The sequence below is a fragment of the Podarcis gaigeae genome (assembly GCF_964106915.1).
Source record: "Podarcis gaigeae genome assembly, chromosome: 14".
In the NCBI taxonomy this organism is placed as follows: Eukaryota; Metazoa; Chordata; class Lepidosauria; order Squamata; family Lacertidae; genus Podarcis; species Podarcis gaigeae.
The window spans coordinates 24,768,124-24,788,558 of NC_139690.1; positions in this window are offsets into that span (position 1 = coordinate 24,768,124).

The following is a 20,435-nucleotide window of genomic DNA, read 5'->3' on the forward strand; positions in this document are numbered from 1 at the left end:
CACAATGCCACTGAATTTGTGGCCAGCATGTGCATTATTATTTAACTACATTTATTTCAAAGTATTTCTAAACCACTCTCTGTACACACTCCCCGAGTGGCGTAAAAAAATACCACCAAAGAACAGTAACATAAAAAAACATAATTCAGCACAAGAACATAAGAACAGCCTATTCTGGATCAGACCATTGACTCATCTAGCCCAGTATCGCATTCTCACAGCGGCCAACCAAATGCTTGTGGGACCTGAGCACAAGAGCCATCTACCCTCCTGTAGTTTCCAGCAACTGGTATTCAGAAGCATTGCTGTCTCCTACAAGGAAGGAGGAACACAGACATCATGACTAAAGGTAAAGATAAAGGGACCCCTGACCATTAGGTCCAGTTGTGCCGACTCTGGGGTTGCGGCGCTCATCTCGCTTTATTGGCCAATGGAGCCAGCGTACAGTTTCCAGGTCATGTGGCCAGCATGACTAAGCCGCTTCTGGTGAACCAGAGCAGCGCATGGAAACGCCATTTACCTTCCTGCCGGAGTGGTACCTATTTATCTACTTGCACTTTGACGTGCTTTGGAACTGCTAGGTTGGCAGGAGCAGGGACCGAACAATGGGAGTTCACCCCATCGCGGGGATTCAAACCGCTGACCTTCTGATTGACAAGTCCTAGGCTCTGTGGTTTAACCCACAGCGCCACCCGCGTCCCATTAATTGGTCTAATCCTCTTTTCAAGCCAACCAAGCTGGTGGCATGAAGAAGTCCTTCCTTTTATCTGTCCTGAATCTTCCAACATTCTGCTTTAGGGGATGTCCTTTTAGTGAGTCCTAGTGCTGCGAGAGAAAGGAGAGAGAGAAATTCTCTATCCACTTTCTCCATGCCATGTGTAATGTTTTAAATGTCTATCATGCCACCTCTTACTTGCTTTTTCTCTAAACTGAAATATCCCAAATGATGCAATCGTTCTTCATAGGGGAATTGCTCCACCCCCTTGATCATTTGGGTCACCCCTTTGTGAACCTTTTCCAGGTATTTCAATGGAGCCCATTCACTCGCACAATCGACATTTGTTACGTACAAAGAAATCAAGCAGTGAGCCTTGATGTGTAAACTAATTGGCAACAATTTGTCCAAGGATCAGTAGAGGTGACATCTGGATTCTGGGTGTCCAAAATCTTGGCAAGCCCAGCATACCTGGACACCTGAAAACTCATTTTCCTACTTATATTGAAATATTGCCCCTCAATGTGGCCAAACTTAGATTCACAAAATGTTTAGGGGTATGCGTACCCCCAGGAAAAAAGCACTGTCTTAAACCAACTTTTCCAACCTGGTGCCTTCCAGTTGTTTCGGACTACCAATCCTATCAAGCCAGCCCACAACTGGGGAAGATTGCTTTATCTATACATTTCTTAGCATTACCAACTGGAATTCTGCAAGAGCCTCATTATAAACTATGTTTGCCTGGAAGCCTGATCGGTTACCTGCCCCTTCAGTCCTAGATTGTAGGTGTGCATAGTCATTAAAGTCCATGGTCACCTTGAATTCTTGTTTGCAAAGCTCCCATTAATTTCAAATGGGGCCAGGATCCCATTCTGCAGCTACACTTTCCCACTGCAGAAACCATTTCCGGCATATAAACATTTTGCAAAATGATCAGGCCAGAACCAGTGAGAAGGTAATGAGCTGAAATAAAGATGCCAGTCACGTACAACATTCCCCCCTCCACACTCATAAATACACTCATAACATGATATACCAGCAGAAAGGACACACCAAAGGTCATCCAGCACCACCCTTTGCATAGCAATAGGTATCTGCACTTACAGATCATTGTACATCAAACCCAACCCAGCAAGATGCAGTAGCCCTAAATCCATGTGGCAAGATGGTTTTTTAAATATAATACTAGAATTTGGGGGTATCCAATGAAGCTGAACCTTGGAGAATTCAGGATAGACAAAGGAAAGTCCTTCACACAGTGCATGGAAAACTGGAATTTGCTCCCACCAGAGATAGTGATTTTCTTGGGAGAAAAGCAATGACAAACCTAGACAGCATCTTAAAAAGCAGAGACATCACCTTGCCAACAAAGGTCCGTATAGTAAAAGCTATGGTTTTCCCAGTAGGGATGTATGGAAGTGAGAGCTGGACCATAAAGAAGACTGATCGCTGAAGAATTGATGCTCTTGAATTATGGTGCTGGAGGAGACTCTTGAGAGTCCCATGGGCTGCAAGAAGATCAAACCTCTCCATTCTTAAGGAAATCAGCCCTGAGTGCTCACTGGAAGGACAGATTCTGAAGCTGAGGCTTCAGTACTTTGGCCACCTCATGAGAAGAGAAGACACCCTGGAAAAGACCCTGATGTTGGGAAAGATGGAGGGCACAAGGAGAAGGGGACGACAGAGGATGAGATGGTTGGACAGTGTTCTCGAAGCTACCAGCATGAGTTTGACTAAATAGCGGGAGGCAGTGGAAGACAGGAGGGCCGGGCGTGCTCTGGTCCATGGGGTCACAAAGAGTCGGACACGACTAAACAACAAGAGATGGTGATTGCCACCAACTTGGATGACTTTAAAAGACAATTAGGCAAATTTCTGGAGGATGAGGCTAGCAATAGCAACGATGGCTGTATTCTATCCCCCCATTGTCAGGACTGCCCCAAGACATTTTGGCACCTGAGGCAGACCCCAAAATGGTGCCCCCTCCCCATCAGAGAAGAAGGGGTTGGGGAATATCTACACCAGAAAGAAGCAGGGAAGAAAGATCAAAATCGGAATCTGCTGCCCTGGTGGATTCTGCCGCCTGAGGCAGTTGCCTCATCTTGTCCCCTGGGTGAGCCAACCCTGTGTGTTGTTGGAAGTAATATGCCTTTGAATCAGTGCTGGATTACCAAATAGGTGGAGTAGGCACCAACCTATGGGGCCCCACAACAACGGATCAAAATAATATTGATTGGATTTAGAAAGAAAATTGCAATCAAGCTTTCTTAGTTCAATGCTGAGATTTTGACTGCCTAGGGGCTTCCACAGGGTTTAATCCAGCACTGCACTGAATACCAGGGAATCACAGAAGGGGAGACCACTTTTGCACTAAGGTTTTGCTTCCCGGATTCCCACAGGCATCTGTTTGGGCACAGTGGGAGCAGGGTGCTGGACTAGACCTGATCCCATTGGGCTCTTCTAAAGCTCTTACTAATTTCACAGCTCATTTCTATTCCTCAATCCAACAGTATTCATTTCTGGCCATAGTGAAAATGCATGGAACCTCCCCCACAAAAAATGTGAGTGAAGAGCTGGGTGGGTGGCTAAGTGAACTGGCTGATTTCTGTTCTTTGCTTGGCAGACTGAACTGCCAGCCTCAACAGCACAGCCAGTTCACCAAATGTTCTATCTTTTGCTAGCCTGAAGAACGCTGTTCCTTTGGGTCTGCCTTGCAGCTTACAAAATAACTGAGATGGTGTACTGCTAACTTTCACCCGTTCCTTCTCCTGTGTCAGTATTGAAGGCATTTGTGTATTAAGACATGACAGCTGTCATTTGGCAATAGTGCGCTAGGCCTAGGTGATTTTTTGGCTGAGTAAAGTGTGATTAGCTCAATTGCTTCATCACTTAAAAGAATGGAACACAATTTTCAGCTTCATTGAGGTAGTGGGCTCATTAAGCTTGGCACAGTTGAACTTTGTGTGCGTATGTATGCAAACATCCTTGAGATGTTGAATTTAATTAAAAGACCTTTTCATAAAAAGAAGTCAGCAAATTCTAGCAGGAGAGAGTGAGAGAGTGCACTCTAGAATTAACAGGGAGAAAGTCTTACCAGCCAAGAACTCCAAAGGCTAGACCACTCACTTGTCAGTCTTCACTATGACGTCCAGCGACACTGTGATTTGAACACCCAGTTGTTGTGAGTTCAAAGTGCAGCGTAGGGCTGTTTAAAAGCCATTTTGCAAAGAGCTTTGTGCTACTCTTTAAACGAAAAACTGTAAAAAAGTAATAATAGTTGCTTAACTTGGTAGGATTTAGCCCTGGTTGCCCTTATAGACTCTAATCCACTGACTTTAATCAAGGAGTAGGAAAAATGAAAAGCAGAAAGAACACAACCAACTAAAATACCAGAATTCAATAATGCCACATTTCAAAGGTATTTTCTCAGTTAACATTGTATACTGATATCTTGGGGACCCCTCAGCTACACAGGGCCCTAATTCTGCACATCTTGCACATGACTATAAATCCATCACAAGTGCAGTAATGACTTCTGCCTATGATTGAGTGTTCTGGATGTTGACCCGGAGGGAATTTCCAGGGGTAATTTATGTAGATGGATGGTTGCTATGAGCTGAGAGGTGTTTTGTATGGGGAATTTCGGAGTGGAAATCCAAACCTATAGCAGCCCTGGCTCTGAAGCACGCCGCATGCTGCTGTAAGGCACTTTTTCTCAGCCACCGGAGGGTCCCCAGCTTCAGTCTGTGGACACAAGCTTGTGTTGACATTAGCATTTGCAGGGGGAATATTAAATGTTTAGGATTCCACACAATTGTGAGCATGTCTTTGGATGATGGGAGCGATGGTAGTGAAGAGGGGAGAAAAAAGAGAGGAAATTAGCTTGCTTCAGCAACTAAGTACCTGGGTTAGGATTTTTTTGTGGGGGGGGGGATGCATCATGAGGTTAAAACAAGAACTGTGTGGGAAAACCAGATTGGGTCCAGTTTACTTGTGGGAACACCTTGCTCCATAAATGCCTGCTCAACCATATTGATCTGTGGAATTGGCACCGTTTCAGTTGCCACATAATAATACTCCTTCTGCACTTGTAATAAATCAATCTTGTAGTGTGGCAGCAGTTCTCTTTCAACACCAGCTTAAAACATTTTTGTTACATGCAGAAGTTAGATGACTTTTATTTCTTTTTGTTTACAGTTGATTTTAACCATCTTTTGAATATTTTAAAATGCTCATTTTAACTGTTTTTAATCAATCATTTCAATGTTTTCATTTATAGTTTTGTAAACCAATTAGAGGTTTTTTTTTACAATCAAGCTGTATATGCATTTTGGGTCAATGAGATTAACAAACAAATAAAACATTCTACTCTTCTTGCTCTGGCCTGCACTGAAAATTCAGAATGTTGAACTTTTGGCCAACTTAAAAGAGTTGTTGGGGGTCAAAACTGCCTGCCTTCTCTTAGTTTTTTGAGGTTGGGGACAAGGCAAATGGTAAGCACCCATCAGAGGTGAATGAGGAGTCAAGCCAGGAAGTATTTTGACGTGCAGCCCAAACAGGAAGCCTTTTATGTCTCTTCCCATCCAAGAGGACCCAAATGGCAACTTGGATGCACAGAGCCAATGCAGAGCCTAAGTACTGGGGGCTAGGAAATGCTCCAAGTTGCAATGTCAGTATTTTGCCACAAGGGGCAGCTGCACATTGAGGCAAAGGTTCATATTTCTAAAGTCAGCACCTCCTGGTTCTGGAGATGGGGTGGCAGAAATTGTGGGGATTCTTGGCCTTAAGCGGCCATTTTATTTACTCTAGAAGGCCGCAGAATGAAACTAGGTCAATATGAGATTAGCTGTCAACTGCCTATCCTCTATAACTGGCTCTCCTTGATTCAGGCAATCGTCCCCACCTTATATATCAAACAGCAGTGTGAATCCTCTGGCCTGGTTGGGGGCCAAATGTGGCCCTCAGGGTCTCTCAGTCTGGCCCCCATGATGCTCTTCAGCCTGCATTGCTCACATTCTTCTTGAGTGAGTGAAATATGTCATTGAATTCTGATCATGTTTCTTGCTTGTCTAGGAGGAGGGTGGGGAGTATTTGTAAAACTACCATATTACACAAGGGTAAAATTGGCATTTCTCAGCTGGAAGAGCATAAGACTCTTAATCTCAGGGTCGTGGGTTAAGATTCCAGCATTGCAAGGAATTGGACTAGATGATCCTAGTGGTCCGTTCCAACTCTGCAATTCTATGATTCTATGATTTGTTGCTCTGTTCACGTTTGCCTCTGGCCCTGTGCACCACTGGCATGTGGCCCCTGGAAGGTTACACAGACAGGAATGTGGCCCTTGGTCTGAAAAAGTTGGTTCCCATCTAGAGTTTGGGATGGAGAAAGATGCTGTTATGGAAAAGATGCATTTGTCAGAGCAAAATGCCTGCAGTAGGTCTTTCAGGGCTGGCAATGCAACACACCGTCTCCTCCATGCAGCTCTGAGAAGAACCAGCTTGCGCAGTAATAAGCAAGACATCTCCTTTCTTGTCAAGCAGTTACATTTCCCACCGCTCGTTTTAAAAACCACCGTGCCATGAGCCAGCCCGCTCTTTCCTTTGTTGTTGTTATTAAATATATGAGAAGTGTCACTTGCTCAAACATTCATTGCCTGGGGGAATGGAAGGAATATCCAGATTTAATTTTCTTACCTGCTCCTTGTCAGGTGTGGGTGATTAATGTGTTTTTCATTACAAACAATAGCCAAGAATCAGGCTTCCATTTCAGTAAGGAAGATTTGTCTACTCAGAGAAACTAGTGTGGAAGGAAATAACCAGGTGCTGCTGCAAGTAGAGCCACTGAAATAAATAGATGTGGTGAACTTAGGTCCATTAATTTCAATGGTTCTACTTCGAGTAGGACATAGTTGGCCAGAACCCATTTGTCTCTGTTACAAGTACACTGGTAAAGACACTGTTTAGGTTTTAATGCCTATTTATACTTATGCTTTTTAAAACATATGTTATTGTCCATTTTAATTGTTGATTTTTAAAATGTTTTGATGAATACATTACCATGTGTTTTAATGACATGCTTTTATATTTCTTGCAATTGAACTACAACTCCCATAAGCCCTCAGCCACCCTGTGTTGACTTAGGGGATCACTAAAACATGGACTAATGAACTAATCCAGCCATTGAAGGAGCAATCTCAGTGCTCATTGCCTTTCACTGCAGGGGAGGGATGCCTCTGTGTTGTTGTCGGTTCGTTTTCTAGTGCTGGAGATATTATTGAAAAGGATGGTAGAGGCACTTAAAATGATACACCATAAAGAGGTTTGGCTGTCATCTGTGCCTCTGAACCCTGCCAGTTTATGAATATAGATAGACTGATTTCCATAATTTTAGATGCATCCCCCCCCCCTTCAGCAGCTGCTTCTGTGCCAGGAAGTCTTTTTTTATATATAGAGGAAATGATGTACAAATTGCTTTGCTAGATCACCTTAGCTATCTGGTCCAGGATTCTGGCACCAGTCAGGTGCTTCTGGGAGCTCAATGGGGCATGAAGGTGAAGGCTGTCTTTCATTCTTTATCTCCAACATCCTGCAAACACAGAGATCCTGAATTTGCTAATGAAGGTATCATGGTCAGGTGGGAATTTGAAATGTGGTCTCCCAGGTCCTTGTCTGACACTCTAGCCCAGTAACAGGCAGTCTCGGTCCTCCAGTTGTTTTGGGACTACAGTTCCCATGATCCCTAGCTAACAGGACCAGTGGTGAGGGATGATGGAAATAGTAGTCCCAAAACATCTGGAGGGCCAAGGTTGCCTATGCCTGCTCTAGCCACTATACCACCCTGGCTCTCGCCAACCAGATGCTTCTGGGAAGCTTTCAAACAAGACCTGAGTGAATCAGAACTCTTCCTATTTGTCATTCCCAACAACTCCAACCGTGGCATCAGACACAGTAGAAGTTAGTTCCTACAGAACCAGCTCCCCATACACTTTCACTCCATTCCAAAACCAGTTTTGCAGCCTTGCAATGTCCAAAAAAGGAGCCCTCAAGCCTAGAAACAGTTCCTAAGACTGAGGAGGTGTTTCCCACTCTGGATAATGGATTCCATTGCTGAGAGATGCACAGAGGATTTATTCTTTGTGTCAGCTATCCAGACAGCCATTGTTGGGAAGAGGTAGTTTATCTCTCCCTGTTTCAGTACATTTTCAAGACATGAATTTCAATGTAATTAAGTTCCAGGGAGGACACAGAGAGGGATCATGGTGGGTGGTGGTAAGGAGGGTCATTCTTAACAATGGAAATGTGAGTAGATGAATAGAGCCATTGCTTCAGAACCTATGAGCATTTGTCCTGCAGAGAGAATCTCCCTTTGTCAATTCCACTTGTTACATCCTTTGATTTGCAGGAGGCAGATTGTGTGGCACAGGTGAGGAAAGATGTGAGGTCTTCATTCAAAGCTTCCAAAAAGAAATAAGCATTAAGGAACTGGGTCTTTGCAATAATTCACCAGCAGTCAATGCTCATTAAACCATGGGGCAGATGCTAGATTGGGCTGGGTTCCAGAACATAGGGGTGTGGGGAGACGGCCAACATGTATTCAGTAGTTTCTCCCCCCCCCCCCGCTCAGCCAGATCCCACCCACCCATAGACAGCATGGGGCCATTGCAGGATGCAATGGTTAGGGCAGAGCCAGCCTGCATGATCCCACTATGTCTCCCCATGCAAACTGAATCATGTGGAAACTAGGTCCAATGTGTGAAACTTAAAGACTTCTTAAATGTTACCACAGTTTTAGTGATTGTATAAGCCAGGGCCACTTGTCTCTTCTATCTTGTCTGCTAGAGCTTAATGTTTGCCAGGGAAGTGGTGGCAGTTGCTGGAGTCTTTCCAAGGAAAGGCACATCAGCACCCTGGACAGCTCCCAGTGGGCCCAGATGGCTGAGCTATGGAATATGGTGTCTCAGCAAAGGAACAGAATCATCTGGAGGCTTACGAAAGCTAGCCCAGCTTACCTGTCCATTGACTCTGCTCCCCTACCTGCCCTCCTGACCTGAGAGCTGCCTGCAGTCTTTAAAAGGAGAAATGGGCACTAAAATAAATATGTTTTTCATGTGGAATTTTTTTTCTGCCTGTGGTGGTTGCCTCACGCTGCCTAATGATAGAGGTGGCCCTGCATCATCTGAGATCCAATATGTGCTATATTCCGTCAGCCTGGGTGCTCTTTGCTGGAGGAAACTGCTGTGTCTTTGAGGAGAGTCCTGAATCTTTTGTGTTGAGGCTCTGGGTCTCCTGTCCTTTTCTCTCTCTCTTTTTAATTCTCTTCTTATTATTGTTTTAATTAACTTAATTAATTTTTAATTCTTTTTAAGTTTTTAAATTTAAATTTTTCTAAAAAAAATTTAACTGTGAAGTGCTGTGTTGATGGGACTCCCCTCCACTTCCCTGAGGCAAATGTATGGCCATCTGTCATGGATGCTTTTGTTTAGATTCCTGCATTGCAGGGGTTTGATGATTCCTTGGGGTCCCTTCCAACTCTACTGTTCTGTGCCCTCCAGGTGCTGTTAGACTATAACTCCCACATCATCTACCATTGGGTAGCACTGGTGGGAAAAGTAGACCAGCATCATCCAGAGGGGGAACCACATTGGCTACATCTCAGTTACACTTTTAATGGGGATTTTCCTCCCTCTCTGAAAATTTGCCTAAAATGTCTGCCTGTCTATAAATGTGTGTGCACATTTTGTGCAAATTTGTGTCATGAGTCTGTTCCCCACCTGATCCTTCCTGACCTTCCAGGACTGAGAATGGCCACTGAAATATATTTGTTCCATCCGAATGGTCCTAGGAATGCATTGCATTTCTGAATGACCATTAGGAACGCATTAAAGCCCAGAAGATTGGTTGTTTACATCACTGGTATTCAACTCCCCACTTTCTTTGGTAGAGGAACTCTGAAACGTCCTGAGCAAGCTCCTCTCCACCCCTCACCACAAAGTAAAGGAAAATGGTAAAAGCAGGAAATGAGTAATTTACAAAGCAGTATGCTCGGCGCCACCAGCAACATGCAACCACCTTGTTACCTAATGGTGATTACTGCAAAGCAAATGTAAACTTGAAAGAACCTTAGCAGCTAATCATTTATTGCTCCCAAAATTTATTGGCCTCTTGGTGCTGTGAAATGTAAAATGCAGTAAAACGATGTCCAGCCAGAGAGAGGCTCTGCTAGCAGAAAGTGCTGACTTAAATCTTTGAAGGGCTGCCAGGATGCTATTAAGCCGGACCATCACAAATCTCACGCTTGGTCATGATTAATGGCCTGCTGGGGTTTGTTCCTTGGGCTGCCCAGCACAGCCCTGCAAAAATGGTGAGCTCCGAAGGTCATCCCAAAATGCTCCATCAGCTGCCTTGGGCACAGGGCAGGAGTATGTGCTAAGACAACTACAGGTGGCTGCTTCTACTTCGAGCTTTGAAGAAGGCATTTTGATGAGCCTCAGCTAGGATGGGGGAGAAATTCAATTCAGTTCACATTTAAAGGTGAATCTTCCCTAATTTGCACTTTCCAAAATGATGGATGAAGCAATCCTAAATTTACACTTTCCCATATTTTTCAGTGCACTTCTCCAGACAAATGTTGTGTACATGAACATATATACTAGGTTAAAGCATACATAAAAATCACACAGATTCACCCACAAAAAAAAGATACAAAAAGGAATCATAGCTTCATAAAAATGTGTGCCTTAGGCAAAAAATTGCATTGAAAATGTGGGAAAAATTGTCACTAAATTATGATGAATTTTTGTGAGGTCTTTGAAAAGTAAAAACATATGTGGAAATTCAGAGAACTGAAGACTGGGAAAACGAGAAACAGAAATGGACACATTCATCCATCTCTGCACCGGCATCACTGCAGCTTACCATATTTTTTGCCCCATAAGACACACCTGACTATAAGACGCACCTAGTTTTTAGAGGTACCTAACATAAGGATAGAAGTAGAGCCCTTCTGAATCAGGCCAATGGCCCATCTAGTCCAGCATCCTGTTCTCAGAGCGGCCAAGCAGCTGCCCTTATGGGAAACCCACATGAAGGATCTGAGGACAAGAGCAATCTCTCTGCTATGGTTCCCAAGCAACTGGTGTTCAGAAGCATTACAGACTGCAACCGTGGAGACAGAGCTTAGCTATCAATAGCCTCTTTCTGCCCAGATGGTGCTCAGATGGGGCATAGTGGCAGCAAAGTTGGGGCTGGGTGGTTAATCTGTCTCTTTCCAACTAGTCCAGCTGGAAACTAGAAATACCCCCAAGGTTTTTGCAATGGAGTGATCCACGTGGGTGAGCAGCGCCATTGTTCCTGCTGCCTCTCGGGGAAACGAGTGCTGCCTACCTATTCCCCTGATTCAACGCGATATGATGCTTCCACCACTTTTGTTTCTGAGCTTCTGCTCACAACAGTTATTATCCTTGCTGAAGCGAGGACAGAGAAAAAGACAGAGCAGCGCTGTCAAGCAGTTAGCAAAAAATCTTTCAAGGAGCCAGAGATAAGCTTTTGCCTGCCTTTCTGAAGATAATATCAAAGGCAGCAGTCCCCCCCCCCCAAAAGAGCTCTTCCCTCCACACCTCTTTTTAAAAGGTGTCTGATTCCATCTCTTAGCAGCAAAGGCAGGTTTTCAAGTAACCCAGTGTAAGTCACCTACATTCACAATTACAAAAATGATGGGTCAAATCTAAAGGTTCTGACAGCTGAGTAGTCTACTGGAATCCACAGTGTCTTCACTCTCCCTGCTATGCAAGTCAGTCACAGTTGCTTCAAGGAGTGTTTTTGATCTCAGCTGCACTTCACATCTGAAAATCCTACAAACCTCATATCAAGATGCAGCTGCGAGAAAAAGACAAATGGGCAGCACTTTCAAAACAGATGAGAAAACTTGATTGGTTCTGGCCAATTTTATAGCTTCCCTCTTCAACAACGCTCCTTTGGCATTCCTTGTACCCAGATTTGCTTCACAATGTTCTTCATGCCAAGGTACCTGGCACCTTGCTCCAAATGCTGTGTCACCAGCACTTTTTCTCTGCCAGAGCACAGTTCTGGCACCTCTCAGGTGGGTGCCATTGCAAGCCGATGCTCCCCCCGCCCTGTTCTTGCTTTGATGTACTCCTGAGAAGCCCCAAATGACCCATTGTCATGTCACAATGGAAACTGGCCAGTGTGTGCAAGTCTACACATTTTTTTTAGATCTATAACTCCACCTAGCTCCTCCTAGCCATGATTGGTAAAGCTATGGGGTGAAGCCAATTTGTATTTCCTTTACAGGATTGATCTCCTGTTTAGCAGTGGTGGGCCTTAATCTTTCTAGCCTGGCCTCTACCATTGCACACATGGGCATTTGTGCAAGGGCCTTTCTGAGCTGCTCTAGCCCTCCACCTGAATCTAAGACAACGAGGGAGATGGGGTCACATTTATTTGACCTGCACCAGAAGCAAGACCTGCACCAAACCAACTAGGGAGACAGCTTGCAGTAGTTTTCAGCACCTTCATGGGCAGTGAACATGACTGTTGCCAAACCAGCATCTGTTCAGGGCTGCCCAGTGATTTACTGTAACGACTTCATGTGGTGTAGTGGTTAAGAGCGGTAGACTCTTAATCTGGTGAACTGGGTTCGATTCCCTGCTCCTCCACATGCAGGGGGGGCAGAAGCACTGTGCATCACAGAGTGATTTTGAGAAATGTGTAGCCAGCAGTTCCATTTAGGCAACAAACAATCTGAAGCCCATGCTGCAGTATGAAATTGATCAAAACATATTACAGTGGTACCTCAGGTTACAGATGCTTCAGGTTACAGACTCCACTAAGCCAGAAATAGTACCTCGGGTTAATAATTTTGCTTCAGGATGAGAACAGAAATTGCACAGCGGTGTCACGAAGGCAGCAGGAGGCCCCATTAGCTAAAGTGGTGCTTCAGGTTAAGAACAGTTTCAGGTTAAGTATGGACCTCCTGAACAAATTAAGTTCTTAACCCAAGGTACCACTGTAGTGGAAGCTATGAGTTGGAGGGTTTGGCATCAGAGCCTGTTCCCTACCAAACAGGAGATGTCTCCATCATCTTTTCAGTGCCTGCTGAAAACCGACCGTTTTCTACAAGCCTTTTGGGTGGCGGTTTTTATTTGTTTTTATGCGTGAAATTGTTTTAGTTGTTGTAATGCATGGAATTGTTTTTAATTCTGTACATATGGAATTGGTCTTAGGTATGGAAACCATTTTTAATTGTTGTTTTTACTGCAGAATTGCTTTGAGATGTTTTATGTGAAGTGATTCCTAAATGGAATTTTCATTTAAATCATTTAAATTAAGCAGGGGTGGTCATCTACCAGCCTGAAGGCCAATTTGGCCTGCCATCCCCTTGACCTAAAATTTACTAGCAGTGGTCTTGGCAGTAGCACTAAACAGCCAACCACTTTCTTCCAGATAAAATTAAGAACAGGATATATCACTGCACCCTCAGTTCAGTCCTCCTTCCATTGAGATATGAAGCTGGAACCTGGACCAAGAGTCATGAAAACTCACATCTATTTGGGTCCTTACTGCTTAGCTTTTCAAGAGGCTCCATCTAAAGGTGGGGAGTGCCGTCATGGAGAATCTTGGAGTCTGATTGGCTGAGACACAGTGCTTTTTTCTGGGGGGTACGCAGGGGTACTAAACATTTTGTGAATCTAAGTTTGGCCTCATTGAGGGGCAGTATTTCAATATGAGTAGGAGAATGATAGTACCCTTAAACATTTTTTTAGGAAAAAAAAGCACTGCTGAGACCCATCAACACCTGGAGGTCTACAGATTAGTCACCTCTAGCGACAGGGGAGAAATTCCATTTTGTTTACCTTTCAGCGAGACGCTACCTGATCCACTTTTTGAACCAATACACAAACCAAAACACAGCTCCCCCCCATTTTTTTTTGTTCTTCTCTGAATTTTGCAGTGCAGTCCTCCAACCAAGGACTGCCAACAAAAATGTATATACACTAAGGTAAAGTATGTGTTAAAATGCATATGTTGGTGAAAATGACATTAAAATACATCATATCTGGTAAAAGTGCTTTTCAAAAATGTGTATATTAGGAGAAATTCTGCTGATGAGCTTTCACGAGGACTTTAGAAAGAAAACCACACATGGATGTGTATAACTGAACATAAGATTGGAAAAATGAGAAAATGAAAGAAATGGGTGGATATACCCATCTGTATCTGGTACACAGTTTTGCATCCACCATATTAGGCACACCTGAGGCCCTCCCTAAACAAATGGCAGGATGTTTGCTGAGAGCTTTCAGTGCTGGCTGGCCCTGCAGCTGGTGGCAAACAAGCAAAAGCTCCTCAATAAACACGGTTTGTTTGTAGACCAAACACTGCGTAATTACTCCCCAGCCATTAACATCATACTGTTTATCTGAGGCATTATTCTGGATCAGCAAGAAAGCCATACTACAAAGAGCAGGAAGCTGTTACATACACCTGGTCCATGAGGGATGCTCATCTGGCTTGGATGAAGAATTTAGGCCTGAATGCCTTAATAAAAAGAGCCATTTCCAGGTGGTGGTTGTTGTTTAGTTGTTTAGTCATTTCTGACTCTTCGTGACCCCATGGACCAGAGCATGCCAGGCACTCATGTCTTCCACTGCCTCCTGCAGTTTGGTCAGACTCATGCTAGTAGCTTTGAGAAGACTATCCAACCATCTCGTCCTCTGTCGTCCCCTTCTCCTTGTGCCCTCCATCTTTCCCAACAGAAAAAGATGTTTCCAGGGAGTCTTCTCTTCTCATGAGGTGGCCAAAGTTTTGAAGCCTCAGCTTCACGATCTGTCCTTCCAGTGAGCACTCAGGGCTGATTTTCTTAAGAATGGAGAGGTTTGATCTTCTTGCAGTCCATGGGACTCTGAAGAGTCTCCTCCAGCACCATAATTGAAAAGCATCAATTCTTTGCCGATCAGCCTTGTTTATGGTCCAGCTTTCACTTCCATACATCACTACTGGGAAAACCATAGTTTTTACTATATGGACCTTTGTTGGCAAGGTGATGTGTTGCCAAATGGCTAAGCTAGGCTTCTCCAATCTGGTGCCCTTCAGATGTCCCCTCCCTCCTGCTTAAATATTTTTGTTGATTTGCTGCACACACAAAGACAAGTGAGAGGTGACATGACAGAAGTTTATAAAATTATGCATGGCATGAAGAAAGTGGAGAGAGTAAAGTGTTTCTCCCTCTCTTATAACACCAGAATCATGGACATCCAAGGAAGCTGTTGTAAACAAAAATTGCCCTTTTCCCTTATGGGGTATCCAAGAGCCCATATAGAGTCCTCACATAGGTTCCCTATTGGTAGGAGAAGATAACAGAGGCCAACCAGAGAATATTGAGAAGCAAAGCAGCTAGTAAGCTTGATCTTTATTGATCTGTTGCAACAGGGTGCTCCCCTCACCCACAGGAGAGGAGGAGGAACCCCAAAAAATGGCACGCAAGGCCTTATAAAGACTTTTGAAATTGCCACCCTGTAGATCAAGACCACCCCCAGAAACATCATACCTACACCACAGAAGGGGTGTAACCTAAGACCACCCCCCAGATACATCATACCTACATCACAAAAAAGGCGGTCTAAAACAGGAATTTGAATGTTGTTATGTTGCTTTTCTCCTTTTGTTGTTTATCTCCTGTCTGGCATGTTACTTGATTGGATTTCCTGGGGAGCCTGGCCAATCTTTTGTAATGATAAATACTTAGTTCCTGGGCCAGGTCACAGGCTCACACCCTATTCATATCTTAAATGTGCCCTTAAGACAGGATTTGTGAGAAAAGAGACAATAGGAGGTTTCCCACTTTGACCTTGCAGAGAAAACATTTGCTCAGTTTAGGAGTCAAAATGGTTCCAGGTCGGTCTTCCTGTGCTGATCCATGTATGTGCTTGGTTGGTACGCTTATGAACATTACCATATATCTAAGCTCTAAAAATTCCTATCACAATGAGAGCTGGAGCCCAAAATCAACAGGAGGGCCAATGGTTTCCCACTCATAGGCTATTACAGCTCCAACAATATCCTAAATGGAAATGCTGAACCTTGCTGAAATGGCAATGGTGGTTTTATTAATAGCTAGTGGCCATTAAATACCACTGAGATTCATGGCTGAGTAGGAATTTGAACCTGAGTGTCTCAGGTCTCAACTTAACACTCTAACCACTACACCCTACTGGTTCCCTCTTTAATAAAAGGTCAGATTTTTCCTTCTCATTGTGTGCAAACCTGGGAACACTCCCATGCCAGATGAACTAAGTGCATCCGTCAGAGAGTTTGGTCATTTCCTGGCTAAGGCTGCCATCCAAACTATGTCTGCTCAGAAGCAAGACCTGTTGAATTCAGTGGAACTTACTCTCAGGTTAGGGGGAGCTTATGAAACTGAACTATAAATGCAGAAACCACACTGGTTCTCTGAGAGACAACCTGCTTCAAATCTGGCCTTTAATCTAGAGCTCTGTAGGCAATCTCAGCCCAATATGGAGATAGTCATATAATATTTCCGGGTAGGAATTGATGAGATCATACACTTCTAAAACACTACAGCTTGTCAACAACAAGAGCTGTATATACACTGTACATTTAAAGTACATTTAAAGTGCAAAGGGGCCCCTGACCATTAGGTCCAGTCATGGCCGACTCTGGGGTTGTGGTGCTCATCTCGCTTTGTTGGCGTACAGCTTCCGGTTCATGTGGCCAGCATGACTAGGCTGCTTCTGGCGAACCAGAGCAGTACACGGAAACACTGTTTACCTTCCCGCTGGAGCAGTACCTATTTATCTACTTGCACTTTGACGTGCTTTCAAACTGCTAGGTTGGCAGGAGCAGGGACCAAGCAATGGGAGCTCGCCCCGTGGCGGGGATTCGAACCAAGACCTTCTGATCGGCAAGTCCTAGGCTCTGTGGTTTAACCCACAGCACCACCCACGTCCCATGACTTAGTCATGGACTAAATAAAGTGCATGACTTAGCCCCAAAAGTCTTGGGGACTGTAGTTTACCTTTCACAGAGCTGCAATCCCCAAAATTCTTAACAAGTAAAATGACCAGGATTTTTTGGGGACAAATCCTGTGCATTAATTATGCTTTAAATGTATGGTGTGTGTACACATCCAAAAACATACTCAGCATAGATGCATTGAAATCATTGGGGCTAATTTAAGCTCATTGATTTCAATGAGTGAATATGACTCAGTCAAATGTAAAGGTAAAGGTACCCCTGCCTGTCAGGGCCAGTCGTGACCGACTCTAGGGTTGCGCTTATCTCGCTCAAGAGGCCGTGAGCCGGCACCGTCGGAAGACACTTCCGGGTCACGTGGCCAGCGTGACGAAGCTGCATCTGGCGAGCCAGCACCATTGCCGCACACAGAAACGCCGTTTGCCTTCCCGCTAGAAAGCGGTCCCTATTTATCTACTTGCACTTACGGGTGCTTTCGAACTGCTAGGTGGGCAGGAGCTGGGACCAAACGATGGGAGCTCATCCCGCCGCAGGGATTCGAACCACCGACCTTTCAATCAGCAAGTCCTAGGCTCTGTGGTTTAACCCACAGCGCCACCCGTGTCCCTTTCAGTCAAATGTAATTCTGGGTAAATGCTGACTATTATCACTGTCTTACTTATAGCATAGTAGTTGTATGTAAATGCACTATCAGAACCAAACAATGTCAGGCAGGTGACCAGCTTTTAATTATTTCAGCTAGACCTTGTGACCTGCTGTCTAGGACCCTGCCCCACTCGCACATACACACACCCAAAAAATCCTTCTTTTGACCGCAATGTGAGAATCTTGAGAATAATTTCTGGGCGTCTCCATCAAATGTTCACACTGAGACTCCCTGCCCTGCATGACAGTCTTCCAAAAACAACTCTGCCAATATAATTTTGCAAGCAGAAGGAGGAATTGCTGGGGATTTGGAGAAGTTAAAATGAGGTGTCAGCTAGATTGTGTCCACTGTCCCTTCTTTTTTTCCTTTTTTTGCCCAAAAGATGCAAATAAAGATATATTCAGCTACATTACAAGCACAATTCCCTGCCTGCCCTCTCATTCTCTCTCCAAGCTTCATCTGCCTGCAGTGAGCAAAATGAGCTTTTGCAGCTTCTTGGCTCTTGCGGATGGAAGGAAGCCACGCAGCCCATTCAATTTGATCCACCAGCTTGCACAAGCTATGGATGAAGCAGAAGCCAAGTCAACATTATTGGCTCAGATGCTGTTTTATTTCATTAGCTAGTAGTTATTTAAAACCCTCTCCAAAGAGCTCAGAATCAGTCACAAGTGAGTGTCAGGTTCAGCCACCAGAGGATTATAATTTTTTTAATTTTTATCTTTAAAAACAAATTCGGTTTACTGAAAACTTCATTTTTTATTTATTTGATTTAAAATGGTAAATCTACCTTACCACTGGTTAAAAATGGTTAGAAATAAAATAAGGGCATTAAAAGAAGTGCTAAAAATGCAATAAAAATGAAATAAAACTTTAAAAAACCAACCAACAGCTTAAATCCATTAAATATAGTAAGCTGGAACAAGCAGAAAGGTTTTAGTCTGCTACCCAAAACTCAGAAAACTCAGGGGAGAAGCCCAGGGCAACAAAACAAAACAAAACTTGTACACAAAAGCACAACAGCTGTAAGCAAACTCCAGTTGTGTGAATGGCTTTCTTGTATTACACAAGACACCTGATCTCCAACTTTCCTTTTCCCACCCAAGAGAACACAAACAAGTCAGTCAAGCTGCACGGCTGTTTTATCCCCCTGTCTGTGCTTTCTTCGGGACGCAGGTGGCGCTGTGGGTTAAAGCCTCAGCACCTAGGACTTGCCGATCGAAAGGTCGGCGGTTCGAATCCCCGCGGCGGGGTGCGCTCCCGCTGCTCGGTCCCAGCGACTGCCAACCTAGCAGTTCGAAAGCACCTCCGGGTGCAAGTAGATAAATAGGGACCGCTTTCTAGCGGGAAGGTAAACGGCCTTTCCGTGTGCGGTTCTGGCTCGCCAGAGCAGCGATGTCACGCTGGCCACGTGACCCGGAAGTGTCTCCGGACAGCGCTGGCCCCTGGCCTCTTAAGTGAGATGGGCGCACAACCCCAGAGTCTGTCAAGACTGGCCCGTACGGGCAGGGGTACCTTTACCTTTACCTTTACTGTGCTTTCTTCAGTATTTTGTCTCAGTGTGAGATGAGTACAGCATTTAGAATCATAGAATCATAGAGTTGGAAGAGACCACAAGGGCCATCGAGTCCAACCCCCTGCCAAGCAGGAAACACCATCAGAGCACTCCTGACATATGGTTGCCAAGCCTCTGCTTAAAGACCTCCAAAGAAGGAGACTCCACCACACTCCTTGGCAGCAAATTCCACTATCGAACAGCTCTTACTGTCAGGAAGTTCTTTGCCTGAATCTCTCCTGGCTTTGCCCTTGGGAACATAGCGAGTCCATTTTACAGAAGGAACGCTCTGGGGCCCCAAATAGCTCAGCCAGACTCTTCATCTCAGGGTTGTGGGCTCGACTGATCTATATGACCAAATCCTGCAGAGAGTTTTGGCCACTGTTAGTTCTAGCTTGGGACTCTACCCACAGTTATCCTTGATGTGACGGTGTGCTTTTTAATGGATTGATTTTAATCATCACCCTGCTTTTCAGTCCCAATAAGTACCCCCAGGAGATCTAGGCCAATATCCCAAAGAACATAAAAACAGAGAGTATTTGGACCTGACCCCGGCCTGGTGGAACGCTCTGTCACAAGAGAATGGGCCCTGTGGGATTTGACGGAGCCTGCAAGACGGAGCTGTTCCGCCAGGCCTTTGGTTGGGGCCCAGTCTGACCCCCCTTTTTTTCTTTTTTCTTTTTAATAAGTCCCTGTATGTAAGTGGCCTCCCTAACCCTTTCCACTGGCTCATATAGGACCAGCACAAACAGTTCGGCCTGGTGAGCACTCAATGCTCCCAAACCCTATAGTTATAATCCATGAGTTGCCATCTGATTTTATTCTGCTCCAAATTTGATTTTTAAGCTGTATTGTAATCAATTGTTTGGTTTATGTTATTAATGTATCATATACTTTGATGTTAGCCACCCTAAACCTGGTCCTGGCTAGGAAGGGTGGGGTATAAATTTTATTTTTATTTGTTTTATTTGTTTTATTATTGATTTGTTCTGCTGACAGAACTTTATCTCCCAGAAGGAAAATGATGTCTTTGCTCTTCCAGGTCAACAAACTCTGAGATTATTTCCTTGGAAGAGAGAGATCTACCCCATTCCTGCCTTCTACCTTCTCTGATTGCTTCTTCCTTTCCTCCCAGCCAGAGCAATATTTTCAGTTTTCCTTTTTATTTCCCTCCTGGGAGGGCTTCAGACCATGCCTGTGTTGAATTGCACCAGACAGCCATGGAGTTTTGACTGCTCCCACCCTCCCTGAACAGCGACTATATTTAGAGCCTAACTAGACAAGATGACAAAGACTCTTGGCTTTAAAATGTATATATGTACGAGCTTTAACAGGCCATGTATGAACTTCATGGGGCAATTTGCTTTAGGCAAATCATGCTGGGCAAAAGGATTATGTTTATTGGGCTCCTCTCCTAAGGCTCAGAGGCCAAATCCAAACTGAGTGCTTGCTTAACACAGTCTTCCCCAACCTGGTGCTATCCAGGTGGACTCAAACTCCCACCAGTCCCAG